The following is a 22,300-nucleotide window of genomic DNA, read 5'->3' as shown; positions in this document are numbered from 1 at the left end:
CTTGACTACTTTTTTTTATTACCAACTTGTTATTAGACACCTTTTCTAATTTAACCTGCTGTAGCCACATTAAAAATATCAACATTTACCAACTACTGGTACTTGGGATAGCACCCAATGCTTTGGTATGCCTCTGCACTTACACTCTTTCAATTACATTATCTCAAAACACATGGATTCTGGCCCTGCACCAGATTTACCCCATATCAAGCTCACATTCCCACTGCAAAAGCTCTGCTAACATGTGCTTTTATTCTTTTGATGACCATGGCCCTATGGAAAAAATAGGAGTGATCTGTGTATAGATCATTTACAGAATCTTTTGATAGTTCAGAGGGTATGTATGTTGAAATACAAAGGTCATCTGATCCCCCAGGCCTCCCTCCGAAATGCCCCTTTACAGAAGGTTTGTACAGGGGCCTTTTATTAGGCTTTGAAGATCCAGAATTGGAGTAGAAAGTTCTGCTCCTTGACATTTTGGGCACTTACACGGAAACATACTGGTCAGACTTTTGTCCATAGCTTTGAGCTATTACTTGTTATTTTAGCATATTGCCCAAAAGAATACAAATTTCTTGCAGAGATGCTATACCATCTAGGTACAACAGAATGCATTAAGGATGGAGGGCTTGATTCTAACCTAGCTATTTTCCACCAGCTTGACTCCACTGACTTCAGTGAAGTTACCCTGGCTTAAGTGAGGTCACACTCAGGCCTACAGTGTCAGTCTTACTTTTGAATGTCCTTGCTTTTATTATTTAGGTCAGATTTTCAATATTATTGTAGAAAACCTTTTGTATGAAAAATACAAGAAAGTGCTTGGATATTAAAGTTAATGACATAACATACATTCATGGCAATGTTAACAGAAAAGGATTAGAGCTCTATATATTTATGTTTCCTCTGGACAGTAAATAAAATTATTGCTACAATAAACCTTTTACAAGCCATTTCTCCTCATTTGCTCACTGAAGGATCTGCTGACACATGTCCAATATAATAAGGATGCACTTTCTTGTGCAGATAAAAAGTGAAGAGTCGTTCCTCCTCTGCTATCCAAGGATTCAAATGCAGCGCCCCAAGCAAAGACTTATATGTCAGTACATTTTCAATGTTGTGCAAAGCAGTTTGTCATAGAGAGTTCTGTCTCATCTGCTGAACATTTACCTACATGGCCTAATGGTACAGTAATTTCTGATTCACAAGAGTTGAAATAACTCTTGTTCAAGGAAAGTTACAAGATACTCTTACCAGTGGAAGAAAATATCACCTAATTTTAGGGAGAGATTGAGGATTCCCTAATTTAACTACACAAATTGCTTAATGACTAACTATCTCATATAAATGATGATGTTCCAATAATTCTAGTATGAACTGCAAGTAATAGAATAAATTAGGCTAAATCATGAAGCCATTCTGCAGACAAATGAGAGTTTTGTCTTGAAAAAGGACTGAGTAAAAACTGAACAAAAATTTTCAGACATGGCTCATTAACATTAGCGTTAATTATTGCAATTGTATACAGTAAACCCTTTCGTATCCGGCATTGTATCTTCCAGAACTCTCAAAAACAGTAAACCCTTGAGTTACATGGGGATTGCATTCCTGCAACCCCCGTGCAACTCAAATTTTTGTGCAAGTTGTGGGGAGATGGGAACCAGGCTGCGGAGTCAGTTTCCTGGCCCCACCAGCCAGAGTCAGAGCCAGAGCTAGTTTCCTGGCCCCGCCAGCACAGGGAAGCTGGGAACCAGGCTGCCTCTTGGTACCCAGCTCCCCACTGCTTATGGGACCCAGGAAACTGACCAGCTCATGGCCGGTCAGTTTCTTGTGTCCTGCCAGTGTGGGCAAGCCAGGAACCAGGCTGCTGCTTGGTTCCCAGCTCCATGCTGCTTGTAGGACCCAGGAAACTCATCAGCTTATGGCTGGTCAGCTTCCCGGTTCCCACAAGTGGGGAGCTAGGAAGTATGCTAGGAGCCTTCTCCCTCTCTTCCCCCAGCTACATGGCTGTCAAACAGTTGCACGGCTGAGGGAAAGAAAGGAAAAGGCTCCAGCCGTGGGGCCGCAAGGTCTCCCGGTCCCCCTGGCCAGGGACCCCACAGCTGGCTCTGCCAGCTGGGCGCTACCCAGCCAGCTTCCAGCTTCAAGGTTTCCCCGCCCACCAGCCAGTGAACCTGCAGCTGGCTCTGCCGGCTGGGCACTGCCCAGCCAGCTTCCAACCACGGGGCTGCAGGACTCCCCGCCCTGCCGCAGCTGGCTCTGCCAGCAGGTGCTGCCCAGTCAGCTTCCAGCCAAGGGGCTGTGGGTCTTCCTGCTCCTTGGCTATGGACCCTGCATCTGGCTCTGCCAGCCAAGCACTGCCCAGCTGGCTTCCAGCCATGGGGCAGGAGGATCCTGCCTCCCTCCACACCCCCCTTGCATAAACATGAGATACACACATTTTGAATGTGCATATCTTGGGGGATTACTGTAACCATCATTTTAACCATAAGTGAATTTTAGTTGCGTTTTCAATAAATACAGTATATTGAAAGTAAATACAAATAAACACAGCAAATACATTGTAACTTTACAGTGTACAGTACTACTGTTGTTGGTAAATAAAGTACTTTGCATATAATCTTGCTTTTTTTTCTTAATACCTAATCTTGCTAGGTATAAGTCTCTATTCTCCAGAATATTTGAATATATGGCAACCTCCTGGTCCCTGGGCTGCCAGATGTTAGAGTTTACCATATGTCACTGAATCAGCTGCACTCTGCCTACTAATCACTCTCTTCAGGGAATAATTAAACATACTTAATTTCTCAGCAAACATCCTTCAATCACCATTAAAACAACAGTGACCTGCCTCGATGGTAAAAACACTAAAACTAACACATTTATTAGGGTATTAGGACATAGACTTTTGTGTGGGGTCTGGGTGGGAGGAAGGCTGCAGGAGCAGGGTCTGCATGATGGGGGTGCAGCTTACCTGTGTAGCACCCCCTGAATTCACATGGCTCGGAGCCCCCTGCATCACTCCCAGACAGAGCCCTTGGCTGCTCTGATCGGCTGAATAAAGCCTCTGGGCAGCACCGCTCCCCCTTGCCTTTCCTTGGCTGACAGCATGACAGTGCCATGTGGAGCCACTTCCTACTTCCCCTCACCCCCCCAACATCACCTGACAGAGCCCATGGGCCAGATCCAGCCTCCGCTTGCCTGAGTCCAGCCCTCAAGGATCAGGAATCCCTTCCTGAGCAACTTGCCTCTGGCGAGGTGGGGGGTGAGTAGCCTTGAGCCTCGCGGGCTGGAGCCAGGTAAGCCAGGGCCAGACCTGGCCCACAGGACTCTGACAGGGGAGCAGGAAGTGGTTCTGTGCAGTGCCACTGATTCTTGCTGCCACTTCCCGAGTCAGGGGAAGGGGAGGAGGCAACACTGCCTGCAAGCTTTACCCCACTGCTCTGACTAGCTAGAATTCCAGCCAATCAGAGCAGACGAGGGTGGTGCCTGGGAGTGGGAGGAACGGGTTGCAGAGCCATGAGCATCACAGGGGTGCCGCACAGGTAAGCTGCACCCTGATCACCTAGACCCCATGCTCCTTGACAACTTGTGTGCACCCTCCCACCCACATTCCCCACCCCCAGACCCCTCCTTTCCAGACCCCATGCCCAAACCCTCCTTCACCCTTCCTTCCACCCAGACCCCGCACTCTCAGCTTGCTCCTGCAATTCCCTCCTGCCCAGATCATGCACCCTCAACCTACTCCTGCACCCCCTACTGCCCAGACACCCATGCCTTTCCTGCATCCCTCCTGCCCAGACCCCCCGAATGCTGCCTCCTTCTTCTCACCCAGACCCCCCTTATCTCCAGCCCACTCCAGCACCCTTCCCATGCCTCTCCTGCACCCCCTCCTGCCCAGACCCCCACCCCCTGCCTGCTTTTTCCCACCTATACCCATGCCCCAGCCCACTCCCGCACCCGCTCCTGCCCAGATTCCTATCCCTCTTCTGCACATACACCCCCCGGTCAGACCCCACCCCAGCCTGCTCCTGCATCCTCTTCCTGCCTAGGCCCCCCCCCACCTGCAGCCCACTCTTGTACCCTCTCTCTCACACAGACCCCTAACCCAAACCCACTTCCTCACAGCCCCCTCCCACCCAGAGCCTAGAGGGGCCCACAAAATGTACTAACTTTTGCTCCCTTAGGCTCTGGGGCTGGTGTGCAAGGGGAACTGAGGGGAGCGTCTCCTTTTTTTTGTTTTGTTTTGTTTTCAGGTGGGGACCACATCAGTTTGTTGTTTTGGTTTGATTTCTTTGTGTGGCTCCTGACAGATTTTTCTGTGGGAGTCAGTGGCTCCAACCCGAAAAGGGTTCCCCAACCCTGGTTTAGAAATCTGCAGTTTGCATTTATTATAAATATTTTGTTTTAAATTTTCCACAACCAAAAAGATGCATATTGACACCTCACTGCTTTTTCACCACCGTTTGTGATCGACTACTATTCACAGAATCACAGGGCTGGAAGGGACCTCAGGAGGTCATCTTGTCCAGCCCCCTCCTTCAAGCAGGATCAACCCCCACTAAGTCATCCCAGTCAAGACCTTGTCTAGCTGGGACTTAAAAACCTCAAGGGATGGAGAATCCACCACCTCTCTAGGCAACGCATTCCAATGCTTCACCACCCTCCTGGTGAAGTACTTTTTCCTAATATCTAACCTACACCTCTCCCTCTTCAACTTCTGACCATTACTCCTTGTTCTGCCATCTGACACCACTGAGAACAGTTTCTCACCCTCCTCTTTAGAGCTCCCCTTCAGGAAGTTGAAGGCTGCTACTAAATCACTCCGAAGACTTCTCTTCTGTAAACTAAACAAGCCCAAATCCCTCAGCCTGTCCTCATAGGTCAAGTGCTCCAGCCCCTTAATCACTTTTGTTGCCCTCCGCTGAACATGCTCTAGCAAATCCACATCCTTTTTATACTGGGGGGCCCAAAACCGGACACAATATTCCAGATGTGGCCTCACCAGTGCCGAATAGAGAATAACTACTTCTCTAGATCTGCTCGAAATGCTCTTCCTAATGCACCCTAGTATGCGGTTAGCCTTCTTGGCTACAAGGGCACACTGTTTACTCATATCCAGCCTTTCATCCACCATAACCCCTAGGTCCCTTTCCATCATACTGCTGCTGAGCCAGTTGGTTCCCAGCCTGTAACAATGCTTGGGATTCTTCTGTCCCAGGTTCAGGCCTCTACACTTCTCCTAGTTGAACCGCATCAGATTTCTTTTGGCCCAGTCCTCCAATTTATCCAGGTCACTCTGGAACTTGAGATTTCAAATAGTTTACACTCATCACAGCTTTTTAATTTGTTTTCAGTGTGCCAATCTCCTTATTCCAGCTAAAACAAGAAGCATATTTTATGTAAATATAGCAGCTTGTCATGGTTTTAGAAGTCCGCAGGTTTGACAAAGTTCACCACAGATAATGGTGCACTGCTAACTGGAGGAAGTTTGACTTTGGTAGCTATTCGGAAAGCTTCTGTAGATTAACTGTGGATAAAGGCTAAAAAGAAAATGTCTGAACTTTTTGCATGTCTATGAAAATAAAACTGCTAACTGAAAAATAGTACTTGAAAGTACTTAGGTATTTCTTCAGCACTTTAAAAAGGGGTCATGCTCAGTCACCTGTCAGAACAATTTGCCATCAACTACATGACTGTATGTGATTTGACTTTGGTGCTACTTATATTGTGCAGGTTTTCTGTAAATGGATCCCATAACATGGCACTTGCACGACAGCATCCTCATCAGAAAGTGCACAGATAAAAAGATTAAAACCTGCAGCATTATTCTTCCTGTTGGTAACATTTGCCTTTTTTTTGTGTCGTCTTAGCTACCTAGCAAGCATATAAAAAATCTGTTTTCAGAACATAATATCAGTGGTGTTATAAAGAGGAGCTGAAGATGGCAGTTTTGAGAGTATTTTTGCGTGGATGCACAGGGAGCTATTTAACCACATAAATTTCATTAGCATTCATGGATTTTACACACACTCGTAACTATGCAACTGGGCAAGGATGTACAAACTTCCCAAAACACCAAGACTTTCTGGGCACAAAGTCATTTCTTTTAGTGGTATCACCATTGGTACTTCATTTGCAGACTGCAGAACAACTCTCTTTTCAGGCATACAAGTTAACTGTCAAAACACCAGAAACTGCGCTATACACTGAAAGAAATAAATTTCTCTTGATGGCTTATAACCAAACAAGTTTCAAAATCGAGGCACTCAGCCTGCTGGGATTTAGAAACTCCTCTGGGGAGCGGGGGAAACAAAACAGAACATGCAGTGACAACAACAAAACTTTCTTTCTAAACCAAATTATCATAGTAGTGGACTACTCCTTTTCAAGACATACTTTAACATACTGACTCAAACTCTCCAGCATCAACCCTAAAATGTTGGATAGTTTTGTTAAAAATCAGCAGAATTACTTGAGTATTTCACTGGAAATGGTGCAATGAAATGCTACTTCTTTAGAACTTCATTTTCAGTACCTTGGTTGAAAAGAAAAGAGAAATACTGCAGTAAAGATCCATTTTGTAAAAGGTCTTTTCTAAAACTATTCAATAAATACATAAAACTCCATTTGCTCACATCAAAGATCAAATTTTTTCAAAACTTTATACAGAAATATTGTGTAACTTTTTTAACCAACACTTAAACTATTGTGGGAATAGTTTAAAAAAATGTATGTAATTGACCAAATTTGTAATCTGAACCAAGGCAGTCTTCACACAGTTCAGATTTGTTTTCATCCTACTTTTATTGCAGTCGTGTCCCATCATAAGTACGTTGCTTGCAATGCCTTAAACAATGTAATACCTTGAAGGCCTAACAATATAAAATACTTGGTACTTTTTAAGAGAAACCCGTGTGAAAATTTACATATGTATGTTGCTGTTAGCATCAGCCTGCATCTTAAGTGAGGTAAAATAAATGGCTGACAATGACAAAGGTATGGAAAATTCAACCCATATCAAACTAAATGCGTCATCTCAGATAGTTTAGCATGAATATGAAGGTGTGTGGTCGTAAAACTATTAACATCACTGAGCTGTTAGTTTTCTGTGAGTTTTGCCTAGCTCACTCTATTTGAACCAAGATATCGGCAGAGGTTGCACTCCCTGGTTTGGCACCCTCAGGAAGTGAGTGGTCCCAGGCCATGAATTTTGCTGGACCAGGGGAGGACAGTGCTCCCTGCTGTCTGCTGGTCTCACTCTGGGGAGTGGGGGTTGGCTGGTCTTGACCACCAGCCCTAGCTGCTGATCCACTCCACCTGCAGCCTCCTGGCCCTGGCTAGGCTCCTGCTCCTCAACTGTCGCCGGTTTTCCTACCCTGCTCCTGGCCGCTGCAGCCCCCTGGCTCGTGGCCCACAACTGTGGCTGCAGTTCCGTTCCCAGCTGCTGCTCCCACCTACAGCTGTCTGGCCATGGTGGCCTGGCCCCAGCTGCATCCCCCGGAGGCTTCCTGGCCCCCAGTCACCGTAGCCCAGTCCCCGATTGGCCTTCTGGCTCCTGCCAGCTTCCTGCCCCCAGCTACAGCTTGCATAGCCCCAGCGGGGGCGTCAAGCTATGGGACTCACAGTTGGCACCCGCTCCCAGCCACGTATGTTGTCAGACCACACAGTCCTGGATTTCAGAGGCTGAACCTATTTTATGACTTATGGACCCAAGTCTGATCCCTTTGAAATAAACAGGAGTTTTTATCACCATTAACATATGCCAGAACAGGGGCAGGCCTTTTATACGTAGGGTGACCACGCTACCCTATGGCAAATAAAGGACGGGGGCCTCCAGAGATTGGGAGCTGCTGTTCCATGTCAGGGCTCCCCAGCGATGGGGGCAGCTGCTCCATGGTGAGGCGCCAGGGACAGGGGCTCCACAGCCTCCTGATGAGGGGGAGTGGAGGATGGGGGCTCCACAACCTCCCAGCGGGGGGTCCGCCAGGAAATGAAGAGGCCGCACTGTGGCAGAGCTCACCAGCAGCGGGGCAGTCTCCATGGGATGCCTGGGAATGAGGCAGCTGCCCACAGAAGGAGTTCCTGGTGGGCTGCCACATCAAAACACCAGATACCAGGGAACAGGAGCCCCACAAAATACAGGACAATTAGCCTATTTTCTTAAAAAATTCAGTGCTCCTGTCAGACAGCTTAAATAAAGGACTGTCCTGGGAAAAATAGGACAGATGGTCACCCTATTTGTACTTACTCATTTTCTGTATTTACATAATACATGTTGCAACATAAAAAAAAATCAGAAAGCCAAATCAGACAAAATTTGGCAATGATTGTAAAGCATCTGCTGAAAAGAAAGCAAGACAGACAAGAATGGCAATGAAATGTGAGCAAACCAATGCCTCTAGCACTTACAGTATATCTCATTTACTATTGATTATTCCACACTTATAGTTAAACATATAAAAAAAAAAGCAAGTAAAAAAAATTCGCGTCCCTTTCTCAAGACTGAATTTAAACGTTGGCATCAAAACATGGGATGAATGTAATAAAATCACTCTGTTCCACAAATGAAGTTCTATCTTCTTCTGATTTTAATAATGTGATTCTGAGATGACTGGGCTGAATTTATCAGTGTAAGACAACTACTGCCCTATATTAATATCAGGTTTTTCCATAGCTTGTAGCCCATTTAACTACTGCTTTATAAAAGACCTTTAAAATCTGTCTAGCGCAGAAATGGAATGTGAGCTCAAAGAAACAGATATTAAAGTGGAAGAATTCAAATATACAGTTTGTAAAAGAAAAAACAGCATAAAAGATCTAATTTTTCCAACGTAGATCCCAAGGAAAAGGAGTAACAATAGTCCATTTCATTACTGAAGAAATATGATAAAATGCTGTGGGTGTATTTCCAGCAGCACTAATCACCCACAGGTTTTTCTGAAACACAGGCATGATACTTACAAATTAAGAGCTCCCAGATTATTTGATTTGCACCTCCCAGTAAGGCTGAGGTCTGGGAGATCAGCTAACAAACACCTTAAGGAGGGTTTTGCTGACATTATGGGAATCAAGAGATAAATTCAGTAAGCACTGTACATACTACCCAGAGCTTTAATAAGATTGATTGGGATTTACTACAGCATGAGCCAAATCCTGCTCTCCCCTTTTCACGCAAAGCACACACTGAAGTCATGCATAGTGTAGCAGAGGGCATAACACACCCCAGATTCTTTACAACTGGCTGACCAATCTTAATATGAAAGTGGTCCCTACCACAAAGTAAACACAGAACATGTGCTGAATTTTCCTTTGTGGAGAAGGAATGGAGCATCTTACTGCATCTACTGTTTCAGCTACTGGGCGGGTAAGAAAGCAAGCCTGAGGACCAAGGATGGTCTTTTAGTAAGGCACAGTGCTAGAAGTTCAAATAATTGGTTCTGTTCTAAGCTATCACAGATTTCCTTTGTGACACAAGGGAAATTGCTTTATTCTGTGGTTCAGTTTCCTAAGGAATAAGAATAGCTACTTTACGTAGGTGTTACAACGTTGGGAGAACTTTGAGATGAATGAATGGACTTCATTATTAATTACCATTATTATTGTTTAATATACATCAGGAACATATGCTAACTATATCATATGCCAGAGGGATCAGGCGGATTTAGAAATTAATGACTAGAAGTGCTTGTGTATACTTGTATACGGTCACCCAGGAATAGAGTCTGGGTTTGTGGCATGATCCACGGCTTCCCAAGCAAAGCTATGATAAAAATGATTGACACCATAAATATACTCACAGCCAACGGTGCTTGAAGAGGCACCTAACTTATCCTGTAAACTTGTAAATAAGTAGTTAAAGTCGATTACAGCTGGTGTAATGTCTACCAGAAAAAAAACAATGTACTGAAAGATAAATCTAGGCTTATGCTAAATGAACACACACAAATAGCAAACCTCATCTGATCCAGATGTTTGTTAAAGGGCAGGCTGTATTAAGGCAAACTATTCTATCTTCAGATGAGCCATCTCGTATCTTGGTGCCAGGGACTCTGTGTAGGAGTTTATACCATCAAACTAGGCTAGCAGAAAATTATGTGTGGGCGCCCCCTTCTATGCAAGAAGAGGGCTCTGTGTAGGCAAACCTCCTGAGAGGCCAGCATATTGGCATTTAAAAGTCATGTGCAATGTTAAATGGTAACAGCACTGCCATGCTGTCAGGCTTGCTGATATAATGTTCCCTCATCAGGAGGGGCAAACTCTACAACCAAAGCTCATAGATTTCCATACACTACTCAGATATATCACATTTCTTTGATCAAAGAACTTTGCCTTCTAACTACATTCCAGAATACGTGCCATCACATGTATTAACTTTGGAAGCACAATACATGGCATTGGGCTTCTATTCAATATATCTTCAAAGTCCATTAAGTACAACAAAGAGAAACAAAAACATTTGAAGGCTGCCAACAATAAGCAACAAAGACCGTTAAGTTCAGCAAGAATTTAATGTACAGCAAGGACTTTGATATTGTCCTTTCGATTCAGCTTAGGAAAATAAGAAATCCCTTTATGGCTACGTCTACACATGAAGCCTACATCGAAATAGCTTATTTCGATGTAGCAACATTGAAATAGGCTATTTCGATGAGTAACGTCTACACGTCCTCCAGGGCTGGCAACGTCAATGTTCAACTTCGACGTTGCACAGCACCACATCGAAATAGGCGCTGCGAGGGAACGTCTACATGCCAAAGTAGCACACATCGAAATAAGGGTGCCAGGCACAGCTGCAGACAGGGTCACAGGGCGGACTCAACAGCAAGCCGCTCCGTAAAGGGCCCCTCCCAGACACAGTTGCACTAAACAACACAAAATACACAGAGCTGACAACTGGTTGCAGACCCTGTGCCTGCAGCATGGATCCCCAGCTGCTGCAGCAGCAGCCAGAAGCCCTGGGCTAAGGGCTGCTGCCCACGGTGACCATAGAGCCCCTCAGGGGCTCGAGAGAGAGCGTCTCTCAACCCCTCAGCTGATGGTTGCCATGGCGGACCCCGCTATTTCGAAGTTGCGGGACGCGCAACGACTACACGGTCCCTACTTCGACGTTGAACGTCGAAGTAGGGCGCTATTCCTATCCCCTCATGGGGTTAGCGACTTCGACGTCTCGCCGCCTAACGTCGAAGTTAACTTCGAAATAGTGCCCGGCGCGTGTAGCCGTGACGGGCGCTAATTCGAAGTTAGTGTCGCTACTTCGAAGTAGCGTGCACGTGTAGACACGGCTTATAAGCACAGAACTTTTTCTCTTCACAAATCCCTTTATAAGTGCAGAACTTTTCTCTTCACAAATCACTTTCATAAATTATAAACTAATTAGTTGGAAAACAAAACACCAGGAATTGTTCCTTTGAAGACACTTTGCTACCTGCCCAGTGTGCAAATTTACTTTAAAAAGAGCCCCGTGATCCATTTTACTCCCTCCTAAATAAATGGGAGTTTTGCCATGGGCTCCAGTTCGAGCAGGAGCAAGGCCAGATAACATGTTAGAGCACAACTTGCAAACATTGTTATTTTTATGCAGTTGGCAGAAGGAAGATCTTGTTCTATTAAAATTTTGTTGTTAGGCCTCCAGAGAGCAAATTCCTCTCCAGTGCTATTCCTCGGTAGTTCCCAGTTAAAATTCCCACCAGTAGAAAATCCAAGGAAAAGAAGCAGTAAAAATCTCTACCTGAGCTCCCACATGATAATTCTCCCTTAAGATGCAAGGAACTTCTCTGGCACGGAGACATAATGCAAATCTGTGCCAGCTTTTCTGAGTCAGGCCGATTTGATTTCACTGTTCCAGAATATACTTGAGAGAGAACAAGACAGAATGAAGACTGCTCATACAAATAGCGAGAAGGGACACCAGCAGTTTGCTAGTGGTGCCATGCCACCCTGTGAAGCAAAAAGCTCCGGGTTTAAGGCCACAGCATGCCAAAAATCTAGATTGTGACTGACTTTTACATCTCTAAAATGCACATTGCACTCCACAAAATGCACCTTTCCTGAAAACAATTGTGTTTATATCAGTAATGTACTGCTGGACTGTGTAGCTACATCTACACTAGAGCACATTTTTGAAAGGGCACCTTTCAAAAAGGAGGAATTGAAAGATGCCCTTTGGAAAGAGAGCGTCTACACGTGACCTGGGGCTGGTGCCATCAATCCGCACCTTCGAAAGGGCTATTCGTCCTGTCGAAAAGGGCCAGCCACTCTTTCAAAAGAGAGCTTCTACACGCACCCATGCTCTCTTTCGAAAGAAAGAGCCAGGAAACGCCATGGATGGGGTTCACATGGCAGCGAAGCCCTTCTGGGGCCACAGCCAGCAGCTCCTTTAAAAGGCCCTTCCCCAACACCCTCGCCCAGCACAGCATGAGGCCTGTGGAGCTGCCACAAGCCCTGCAGATGCAGTTCCTGCAGGGAGAACCATGAAAGACCAGCAGCAGCATCTGCAGACCCTGCTGGCCGCTGCCAGCGGAGTGGTCACCCTGCTGACCACAGCACTGGTGACCGCCCTGCACCTCCTGGTGGGGGCTACCCCCCACCTGGCACGACTATGAATACCCTGGACCCATGGCTCTTCTGGCACACCTCCCCGAGTGCTCCGCCAGCTCTGGAGCTACCCCACCAGCTCTGAGTGGTGGGAGCACCTGGTCATGGGGGAGTGGGACGACAACTGGTGGCTCCAGAATTTCTGGATGAGGCAGGAGACTTTTCTGGAGCTGTGCTAGTGGCTGTCCTCCACGATGAGACATCAGGATGCACGGATGCAGCACGACCTCTCCGTGGAGAAGAGGGTCACAATAGCTGTCTGGAAGCTGGCCAGGCCAGACCGCTACTGGCCCATGGGCCACCAATCTGGTGTGGGCAAGGCTACAGTTGGGGCTGCCGTGAGGGAGATGAGGAAGCCTGGGCCACGCACGCACCACGGTGGGGTGGAGCCCAGGACAGGGGGCCCATTGGGGACTGGGAGTGGGGTGGGCCTGGCACACCTCCCACACACTCACAGGTGCATATGTCCCCACTCCCCTGCAAGGTGGTGCATGCCCTCAATGTGATGCTCCTCCAGAGGGTGATCCGCATCGGGGACCTGGATGCAGCCATTGCAGGCTTTGCAGGGCTCAGGTTCCCAAATTGCTTCAGGGTCCTCAATGGGGCCATCTTCCCATCCGTGCCCCAGAGGACAATATATTAACAGGAAACGTTACCACTCCGTGGTGCTGCACGCCATGGTGCACAGCTGGGGCTGGTTTCAGGAAATACGTGGGCTGGGCTGGCTGCACTCATGATGAATGGTTTTTCTGTAACTCCAGCCTGTCCCGCCGGCTGGAGGCAGGGACCTACGTTACCCCAGAGGGAGATCCCACTCGGGGACACCACGGTGCCCCATGCCTGATGGTCGATGCAGCATATCCACTCCAGCACTGGCTCATGCGCCCCATATGGGCCATGTGACCCCAAGCCAGGAGTGCTTCAACTTGCAGCTCAACCACCCCCGCAACACGGTGGAGTGCACCTTTGGCCATCTCAAGGGCTGGTAGTGCTGTCTACTGGTCTGTCTGGAGGTGGGCACCCTCAATGTCCCCCAGGTGGTGGGTGCCTGCTGTACTCTACATAATGTCGTAGAGAACAAGGGGGAGGCCCTCATTCAGGGGTGGGTGGCCAAGTACGGCTTGGGCTACCTGAAGCCAGCTGCTGCCCCGAGCACCAGGCCCACCACAACAGGGTCCATGCCCAGGAGGCCTTTCGCGAATACTTTGCACAGGGAGGGCCACCATGGCCACGCCCAGAGGGTCCACTGCACACTCCCCATCACCACCTCCTGCGTATTCCCCCCTCCCCCGCAGCAAGCACACAGCATGCAGGGATGTGGGCAAAATAAACTGTTATATTGTGCACTACAAAAACATGTTCTTAATGCGTTATATGCATAACATAATCACATAGAATTATTTTTGGGGTGTGGGGGGTGCAATCTATTCACAGGGGGAGGGGGATGGATGAACTATTTACAAGAGGTGGGGCTGAACTAATTATAGGGGGAGGGGGCAAACTATTTACAAGAGAAGGGGGACGTGGGTGGCCCACCTGGGGGACCCTTACTCAGGGGCAGAGATGGATCGCCTCAACCCATGCCATCCCCGGGACCTGCAACCCCCCCCCGAGTCCGGGGTCCTCAGCAGTGCTGGGAGGATGCAGGGGGGAAGGACCCGAGGTTGGCCCCAGCAGTAGCCTCTCTTGGGGGGTTGGCAGGTGGGGTCTCTTCAGGGGGGCAGACAGGTGAGACTATGGTGGGAGGGGCAGTGGGAGGGGGCATCTGGGCCAGCAGCTCACGGGATATGCCCACCACATCCTGGAGGGTCTACAAGAGCTCCCCCCCGGATGCCTGGCACCAGGTGGCCTCGCCCTCCTCCAGGCACAGGTGCAGCTCCGCAACCTCCACCTGCTGGCAGACGGAGGCGGCAATGTGGAGGTCCTCCAGTGCCTGCCGTTCATCCCTCTGGGAGCAGGGACACCCTGGTGCCAGTGGTGGTACACTCTCGGCCCTCCCGGCCCTCAGATGGCACAGCTGCAGGAACAGGAGGGAAGAGAGCAGGACAGGCTGTGAGTCCCAGCCTCTGCCCTGTGGTCCACGCCCCCCATCCCACCGTGGGCAGCAGGACCTAACCCCTGTCCAACAGTGGGCCAGCCCTGGAGGCCCATGGTGACAGTAGGGGTCCCCATCCCCTTAGGGGCAGCCCCTTTGTGTGGTCTGCCCCCCTCACCTCATCCAGCGGTGGGCTGCGGCACCGTCCATGACAGTGGATGCTGAAGGGCAGTGGCAGCCATGACCCCATCCAGAGAACCATAGCCCATGGCTGACCAGGGTCTGCTGGGAGCCCTCAGGCAGGTATGGAGCCCCCACCCTGTGATCCAGTATGTGTGCCCTGTCCGGTACATAGCTGAGGGTCCACCACCGAAGTCAGAGAATGCCTGGCTGGCTGAGGACTGGCTGGAGGTGTGGGAGGGGAAGTCAATGATGAGAACCCCCTCCTCGCTGGACCACTCCGTGGGCTCTGGCTCTGGCCCAGGTGTTGTGGGGCTGGCTGATGGTCCTGGCTCCTTGGCGTCCCTGGGCTGGGGCTCCTGGGCTGAGGTGTCCAGGATGGTGGGCAAGGAGGTGGTGTCCCAAGGGCCCAAGAGGCTCCAGAGCTCCCGGTAGAAGGGACATGGGGGGGCGGCCCCCAACTGGCTGGCCAAGTCCCAAGCCCGGCTGTTACCCCTTCTGAAACTCCTTGACCTTGCTGTGCACTTGCTCAGGAGCGTGGGCAGGATGGCCACAGGAACTCAGGCCCTTGGCCAGTCAGGCGAAAGCAGCCACATTCCGCAGCTTTGTGCCCATCTCCCGGAGCACCTCTTTGTCCTGCCATAGGCCCAGTAGGTCATGGAGCTCATGCTCCATCCAGGAGGGGGACTCACTTTCCCCCCCCCCAGCTGGACCCCTGGGAGCCCTGGGCTCACTTGAAAGCGGGTCTCGGGGGCTCCTGACCTGGCCAGGTGCCAGCCATACAGCTCTGTGAACTGCTGGGGTTCATGCTAAGGCGTGCAGGGGCAGCACGTTCAATGGCTGCTGCCTGCACACTCTCAGCTTCCTGCAACAGGGTTTCCAGGTCCATGCAGCTTTAAGGGCTATTAAACGCACGGACCATAGAGCCCTGCAGGCGCTGGGCAGCATGTCTATATTTCCCAGCTGATTGCCGCCATGGTGGACTCTGCTCTTTCGAAAGAGTGGGTCGCAGAGCGTCTACACACGTCCTCTTTTGAAAGAGGCTTTCAAAAGGGCAGCCTTTCCCTATTTCACATTTGGAAGAGAGTTTTCGAATGCTGGGGCGCGGTCCGTCGATTTAGTTTTCGAAAGAGTGCACTGCGTGTGTAGATGCGCCGGGCTCTCTTTCAAACGAGGACCTAGATTTTTAAAAACAATGGCTAGTGTAGACATGGCTTGTGTGTATTTGCTTGTAACAATAGAAAAACATAAGTTGGACTGAGCTCTTTGGAGCCTGAGGAAACATTTGACGAATGTTTACTCCTCATACAATGCCAACCACAATTATGCTGGTTATGTTATCTCTAAGATCAAACACTGAAGAGTCCATTTCTGGATTGGACAGTGAGGACAAGTTCATGACTAGAAGACAATATATTCCTAAGAATCCTGAACTGAGGTTTAGGTATTGATTAAAAATAACCATTGTTGCCAGAAAGTGGAGTTTGGTAACCCAGCCAGGATCTACATAGGCACATGCATCTCTGCCAACAGCAAGAACAGCATACGGTGTAAGTTCTGCTGCCCATCCAGCATGAACAGTGTTCATGGTTCAAGTAATGCCTCATTCTTTAACAGAGCTGAATCAGAGTCTGAGATGCACATAGAAGGATAACATACATTTCTGTTTAACTCCGGTTTCCCTCTCTTTAATCTTCATTTATTTCCTTGAGTTATTTGAAATTCTTTCATTCTCGCTATGGCTGGTTGGCTGTCACAGGAGACATGAATTATGTGGGGTCTTGCTTCTTCCAGGACCCCTCTGAGTCCTTGCTACGTAGCCCTCTGCAGGGTTCTGAAGAACTCTGCTTCCCTCTGAGCAGCCTGTGCCGCTTGCAGAGGAATAAAGATGTCAGCACTTCAGCTTCTGCCCTCTGCCTGTCACTCCTGCAGGGAGATGAAGAACCACTCCAGTTGCTGACCAACCCTCTGCAGGGGGCAAAGATACCAATGTATTGCTGACAACGTGCAGTCCAAGGCCATGGGCCCTTTGAGGAAGCAGAGGCTCCACAGCCCCAACGCTATTCTTCTGCTCCTAGTTCTGTAACCTGTGTGTGTTTCATAATGCAACCTATCAATTCATTTTTTTAAATAAAGCAAATCCATGACTTTCAAATTTTCCCCATGATAAAGCCTTCATTTTACACATTTTTGCTGTCACATCCAATCAACTGCAGAACAGAATCTCCTTGACCTTTTCCCCTCTCCTTTCCTTATCTTTTCCTTCAAAGACATCTCATTTTCTCTTTGACTATCTCCAAATCCTTCTGACCTATGCACAGGAATTGTACAACTGGTCCAATAACATCCCCTTTCTTGAACTCTGTGGTTTCACTAACATGTTCAGACCGCCCAATAAAGTACTTGCAGAGTTTCTATTAGAAAGCCTATTTCAATTTATAGGTGAAGAGATGAAAAGGCATTTTCCGCACTACAATGCAGTTCAGACTTCAAGTTTATTTATGCAGAATTCCTCAGCTTTACGCATTTTTAGGTTCTTTATGAGAGAATTTTTTTTTTACTTAAAAAATTAAATTAGGAGACATATAACTATGCTTTGTTTTTAAAAGGAAAACTAAAACCTCACTTCAAAAATAACTAGATCTGTTAATTCCATGTCTCTATAATTTCCCTAATTTTGTTCATACAATTTGATTACTTTTCACATTAAAATGAAGAGCAAATGTACAATTCTGGTGCTGAGATGTCATCAAAAGTCAGCACTGCTAAACGGTGCTGTTTTGGGCATTTAGACAACACTAGTTAAAGCTTGTTATCAACAAACGCCATCCATTCTCTTTGGGGAGACTCACTGCCATGTGTTCAAGAACCAGCTGTGGTGTTCTTCTGAAATGTTTACAAAAATTTCATGCACGGGGGGTCCAATCCCATGCCCATGGAAGTCAACAGAAGGACTCTCATTGAATTCAGTGGACTTTGGAGCACCCTAGAAAAGTGAATTGAGCATAAGTGCCCAAACTACAGATGGACTCAGGATGCTAAATTCAAATGTGGATATGGATTTTAAACACCACAGTGCACATAACCTTTCTGATCTGGCTGATTTCTAAGAAAGAGGGGGACACTCATCACTGCTCGTAGGGAAAATGAGGCCATTCTCCTGCCTGCACCTACCCCGGGGGCCTCAAGTTCCACCACCTCCCCACTCCCCCATTCCTGTAGGTGAACAAATCTCAGGACAGATCCTGTGGGGGAGGCCGAAGCGTGCAGGCAGGCGTTAGCCTAGCTCTCAGGTCAGGCACAGGCAGCTTCCTTGCTGCCATCCAGGTCCTAGTAGGTGGAAGGTGAGGGCAGGGCACCATCTGCAGTGTGGAGCTCTAGATTACATAGATCCTACTTGCCGTAGGGTGGCAGAAAGCAGCATGTCCAGGGAAGGGTGCTGGGATGTGCAGCCACATGCAGCCTGGGTTAATGGCAGAGGGACAGCAGGGAGAAGCAGATGCCTCACAGCAGCTCCACAGCTCCGCAGCTTCCAACCCTGCCACAGCCAGGCCAGGCCGCGCATGACAGCCCCACTCCATCACTTCCTGTGTTATACCCCAGCAGCTGCGCTGCACCCCAGAAAGCCAAAGGAACTGCTGTTGCCATTGGCACTGCCGCAATCACCTAGGTGAGTTAAGACTCTCTTGATCGTGGTGCCTTCTGATCACAGCACCCTTGACAGTCACATATGCTGCTCACCTGTAGGTCCAGCCCTTGAGCCCTGGTGACAACTAGCAAAATTCACATCTAGATGCAGGCTCGTGTTTTAAACTCAACCTTTGGAAGTAATGAGATTGGAGCATTTATTTCTTGGTCCTCTCTTTATTCTGAATGGATGTGCCTGCAAAGCATACTAGGAGAAACCCCTTCCACATAAGGACACTTCTCTTTCATTGTTTTTAAACAACAGGCATGAAATAAATTTGTCTTTGCGTATTTTCTGAACTCACATGAATAAAACACATGACTTTATCAACCAGTTTTTATGGAATGTAAAAAAAAAGAGGATTGATATATACGGGCAACCAATCCCACTGATAAAGACAAACACCTATAAAATCGTTATCAAGCATTCTTAAAACTTAATTGCCTACCTGGAGAAGTAAGGAAACAGACTGACCAAACCAGATGAGTACCCAGAAGTCACCTACTTCAAGAAAGGCCCAACACAGAAAATAACAGAACACCACTGGTCATCATGTACTATCCCCTGCTTAAACCCCTCCAGCATGTCATTGACACTCTACAATCTATTCTGGAAAACAATTTCTTGATCTCACAGACCTTGGGAGACAGGGCAGTCCTCACTCACAGACGGCCCTCCAATCTCAAGAAAATACTCATCAGTACCCACACGCCACACCACAGAAACATTTACTCGGGGATCTATCCTTGCAACAAACCCCATTGCCAACTCTGTCCATGTAGCTCTACAAGTGACACCATCACAGGACCTAACAATGCCAGCCCACCATCAGGGGCTCATCTACCTGTGCATCCATTAATGTGAAATATACGATGTACCAACAGTGCCCTCTGCCATGTATACTGGACAAACCAGACAGCCCTTCAGAATACTTACTGTTTGTAACTCTTATTCTCTATTTATGGCAAAAGACCTTTCCTGTGAGTGAGAGCTGTGACACTCTATACACTGAATATAGACGTAGTATCTATGATATAATTGAAATACAACACCATATTTTCTTTAAAGATACAGAAATTCCTAAAAGAACCCATTTTCACCTGTAGAATATTTGCAATGAGGAAGAAGACATTTTCTCCATGTTTATCACGTGCAAGAAAGATTTCAAGGTAAATATTAGCCACTAAAGAGACTAAATCAATCATAACAAATACAGTAAATCAATAAGTGACAAATTCAAACACAGCAGTTTGTATCCCTACCTCCATGGATAAAATAATGAAAAGGCAAACCCTAGAAAACAGCTTCGATGCAGCACTGTACAGGTAACGAAGAAATGCAAAAGCACAAAACACATCACCTCAGCTCCTAATCTAGTTTAGCTTAGTCTCGCCTTTCAGTTTTTCCAAAAGATCTTAGCATGAGCTCCAGCAAGAAAGGCAAATATCAGTTCAGAAGGCTTTTTATCTTGTTAGGCTACAACATCTTGCTGGAGGAGTTTAAATAAGAAATCGCCTGAGATTAGTCATAGTTGGTCATCATCAGCAAATGTCACTTCAAAGCACTAGGAATGTTTACCACCTCCTCACTAACCACAGCAACAAAGTTAGACAGTTTTGAAGAGTAATTAAATGTTGAAAATGGTATGTAAAGTTTAAGCTGCCAGTCCTGATAGCAAAAACTGGGGCATAAAAGAACTAGCTGTTCTGTTAATCTCTTCTCAAGCACCGACACTGGCCACTGTCATGAGACAGCATACAGAGCTAGATGGTCTCACCCAGTATGGTCAGTCTAACGTCTTTATATAAAAGCACTGTCACTGACGTCTGACATAGATGTCCAGTTATCCACATGGAACTCTTTTAACCTTAACGTCTTTCAAGAAAAATGTCTGTGTGGGAATATATACTGTCTAATACACATGAATTAATTTTCCAAAGCTCCTGTCTAAAAATATTTGTCACTCTTTCAATGTTTTCACCGCCACTAAAAGTCTGAGCAAAAGCTACCATTTGAACATCTTCCTGGTTTAAAAAAACAGAGTGGTGATAATACAACCTGCTTTACAAGAAGTTTCCTAGTCTGTAGTATTCCATACAGGTTCCATTCTCCCTTAATCCCATTCTACTTCTTATTGTCAAACAGAAACTTGTTATTTTATTAATTCTTAATCATTTATATAGGCCAGTAACCCTCAAAATTTGTTAGGCACTATACAGATTGATAAATGCCATTCCATGCCTAGATCATAATATCAAGGACTGGAACCCCTGAAGGTGTGTAGGGACATGGGGCTTCAAGGTTATGAACACCATAGTTACGAACTACACATATCCTTTGGAACTGGAGTCATGCAATCAGGCGGAAGAGACCTCTCCCACTCTCTAAAGAAACATCTACAATACAGTACTGTGTTAAGCATTAATGACTAAAAAAAGGAGTATTTTTTTAAGTTGACGAGGTATCGAAATGGTTTCTGTGCTTGTTTCATTTGAATTAAGATGGTTAAAGCAGCATTTTTCTTCTGCACAGTAAAGTTTCAAAGCTGTATTAAAGTTGTACAATGTTCAGTTGTAAAATTTTGAAAGAATTATAACATATTTTGAGTTTATGAACAATCTCCATTTCCAAGATGTTCACAACTCTGGGATTCTACTGTACTTGTGCATTTAAAATTAGGCATGTGCTTTGTAAGTCAAAAAAAAAGAAGTAAAAGGTGTAAAAAGATATCTGACCAATCTGGTTGTAATGATTAACACGCACCTAAATTTATAATTTATTAAAGTTAAAATATGGAAAACAAATTTACAGGATTTTCTCATTTTTCTAACTAGCTGTATCAATTAAAATATATTCTATATTGCATGAGCACTTTCCCTTGAATTTTGGATTGCAATTCACCATGACAGCTGCATTCCACTGTGTAGGTGTTAGCAGTGTTTTCAACTGTTCCAAGGGAAACAGAGAACTATGAACTCTGTTATTATAAAATGTATTTCAAAATATGCATGGGGTACTTATGAAAGCAGCTGGGCCTTAAGATCTGCTGGTGGCATGGGAATGATGGAAGAGACACCACGCCACAGCATGTCATGTTTCATCCAAAGCCCACAAAAAGTATAATGGTGATCATTGGCCAGAGGCATCATTCAGTCCCATGTGGTATTTCTTAAATTCTCTACACCAGCTTCATTCCCATACTCCATCAGAGATCAAGCAAAAGAAATTAAAAGACAAACGAAATTACCTCAGTCACCAAGGCCCCAGGGCAAGGTGTGGTGGGGGGGATGCTCAACTCTGCACTCTCAGAAGAGGCAGGGCCAAGGCCAGAAGAGATGGGCCTAGCGCAGTCAGCTCTTAACGTCATCTGGACCGTAGTGCTAGTCCTCACGTCCCTCAGAGCTGTGCAGATTGTCTCTGCCATGGTACTTCAGAGGGGCCCGTAGCACCAGCCATCGCTCCTGCTACTTTGGCAGAGTGGCAGCTAGATCTCTGGACTCCAGGGGAATTGCCTCTTTCCCCACCCCTACCCTCCCTTCCACCACCGGGAGTGGGCCTAAAGTCCATGCATTGGGTGGGGTAATATAGACAGGCACAGACTGAAGTACATGCTGATGCAAGGCATAAAGGGCCAAGAAGAATAGGTTTCAAATCCAAAATTTGGCTCAGCCAAACAGCTCAGCCAAAGTACCTCAGTGGTATAAAGTCTTGACAATGCAAATGGAAGCAGAGTCCAAGAGAAAGTAGATAGTACCTGCAACCTCCCACAACATATTCTGTCAAACAACTGACTGAGTCAATTG

At 46.9% G+C, this 22,300-nt stretch overlaps 1 protein-coding gene across 6 annotated transcripts in view; it reads right to left on the bottom strand.

Moving 5' to 3' along the window:
• THRB (thyroid hormone receptor beta) overlaps window positions 1–22,300 on the bottom strand; it is a 300,896-nt gene that overhangs the window by 201,310 nt on the left and 77,286 nt on the right. The gene's annotated exons all lie outside the window — the stretch shown is intronic.

Source organism: Carettochelys insculpta, chromosome 2 (genome assembly GCF_033958435.1).
Source record: "Carettochelys insculpta isolate YL-2023 chromosome 2, ASM3395843v1, whole genome shotgun sequence".
Taxonomy (NCBI): domain Eukaryota; kingdom Metazoa; phylum Chordata; order Testudines; family Carettochelyidae; genus Carettochelys; species Carettochelys insculpta.
The sequence above is the reverse complement of the archived record's forward strand: the minus strand, read 5'-3'. Positions and strand labels throughout refer to the sequence as shown.